Source organism: Dendrobium catenatum, unplaced genomic scaffold (genome assembly GCF_001605985.2).
Source record: "Dendrobium catenatum unplaced genomic scaffold, ASM160598v2 fragScaff_scaffold_1220, whole genome shotgun sequence".
In the NCBI taxonomy this organism is placed as follows: domain Eukaryota; kingdom Viridiplantae; phylum Streptophyta; class Magnoliopsida; order Asparagales; family Orchidaceae; genus Dendrobium; species Dendrobium catenatum.
Genome location: NW_021319682.1, coordinates 1,074,609 through 1,077,006, shown reverse-complemented (window position 1 = coordinate 1,077,006; position 2,398 = coordinate 1,074,609).

Here is a 2,398-nt window from a genome sequence, read left to right as displayed (position 1 = left end):
GATAAGTATTCATTTGAGAATCCTAAAAGTTTATTAGAGAGAGAGAAATGGACCTTATGAATGCAATACCACGTGCCCTCCTAAAGGAATCTAGCACGTCGTATAAGGTCGATGTATTATTAATTTGTTTAAAATCCCTTAATCTGAATGTGTTAGTGCCTTCCTGAAAGGAGACATGCACAACACATAAATGAATTCTTTGTTATTTAAGTGTGTTAAAAGGCCTTTTAAATCAAAATGCCTAAAGCCCTCCAAAAGTAATCAAGCTGATTTGATTTTAAATGAGTTAGATTTTTATTTTTGATATTTATTTGAATTTTATATGAATTTTAAAGCATTTATTTAATTAATGTTTATTAAGGGTACTTAGGAATTTAATTAGAATTTAAATGGGGTTTAGGTTCAAAATTGATTTTAGATTGATTATTTATTTAGTTTAGAGTTTATTAGAATATATTTGAATTTTTAGAGATTTTTATTTGAATTATTATAATTTATTTAGTTATAGTTTAATTAAGGATTAATTAAAGATTTAACTAAAACTAATTAAAATTGAGTTTGTATTTTGGTTTTAAAAGATTGAATATTTGGTTTAGTGTTGATTAGGATTAAATGAAGTTGATTACAGACTTTTTGGAATTTTATTTGATTTATTTGAATTTATTTGTTTTTAAAAAAAATTAAGACCCATTAAAGAAGGGTCTCCTAAATCTACTAGTTGTTATAAGATCCATTAATGTCCAATCAAGGTGAATTTGAACAAGAGGTATATGACACTATTTTTCTATGTTTATGTTTCACCACAAAAGGGATGTGTGGAGTTCTCCCTAGATTGATCTAAGTTAGCTAAGACACTATCCTTAATTATTATCCTTAATGTCACTAGGTTATAGGATTGAAAATCATATTCACTAACCCTTGGACACTATTTGCAATCAAACTAAAGCACAACAAGCATAAGCAATAAAAGTGTCCTAATTCCCTATGGAATGATTATATTAAATTTCATAAGTCATAGGTTATATGAAGCTTTATGAATAAATTTATATACAAAGAAATAGATGTATGAAACTAAACTAAAATTATTGGGAGATGCAAAGTATACTCTTAAATGATTCTACATTTAGTTCAAACCCATGGTCCTACTTAATTTGAGAACAAATACACAAAAGTTAACTAGAATAAAGATAGTTATTCATTCTCAAATCAATCAAGATTAGGCCCTTAGTCTATTTTGAAATGAAAGAACCCCTTTCATTGATTCCATAGAACCCTAGCATGCTTGAAATGGATTTAAATTGAATTATTTATGAATTTCCAAAAATCTAAAACAAATTTTGACCTAGATTTTTGCAAATTCATAAACTAAGTGACATTACATCAAAATGACTTAAAAAAATATAGAGCATCAACCTTAGACCCTATAACCTCTCTGTCGAGTTTCAGACAAAAATATTTTATATATTTTTATTTAAAAATAAAGTTAGATTCTATGTATTACTGAAATTACTAATTAAATATTGATCAAAATAATTTTTAAAACATAGTATTTAAAAATACGAACAAAATGAGCTTAAGAACTTAAAATTTGAATCATAAATGAAATTCCTATGAATTTTTGAAGTTCTGGATATTTTCTGGATTTATTTTGGGATTTTAATAGCCTGATCAAAATGGCGGCGCTGACCAGACATGCGTCGGCAACTGGTTTCACCGTGTGGATGATGGCGGTCACGCGGGGCCCTCCACTTATCTAGCGCGGCAGAACTATAAGCCGTCGGATTTAACAATGTGTTAATTCGACAGTCAAAATTGAACCCGTGGTATCAAGCTTGATTCAGTTTGATCGCACGGTCAGTACCTGAGATCCCGCGGTTTGGCTCAACGGTGTAGATCAGGCCAGACGGTGATATGGCTAACCGGGTTTCAAGAGATCGAAATGAGTTACAAATCAAGCTTAATCGCAGCCGTTGATCTATGATGAATGGATCTAACGGCTACGAACTCATCTTCCCTGTTCGAACATCTTGCAAACCCTAAGTTCATTTTTCATCTCGTTTTCACCATATACATAATAAAATTATTTCAAAATTTGGACAGAGATAAAATAGGGCCTAAGGAAGAGTGGGGAATTAATTTTGAGCCATTTGATGCAATGTATAGAACATTATTTAGGAACCTAGAAAAAATCCTAGGGTTGGAGATTTACCTTAGTATAATGGATGGATTTGATTGCTTTTGATGAGGTTGAGCTTGTGGGTTGTCCACGTTTACTTCTTCAAAAGACTTTGAGTTCAAATGAAGCTTCTACCGAGAGCTCCAACAACTAAGATGATCCAAGCTTCGGTTGAACTTTGATCTCGCTATTAACAGCCACCAGATGCCACGAAATCAGTGG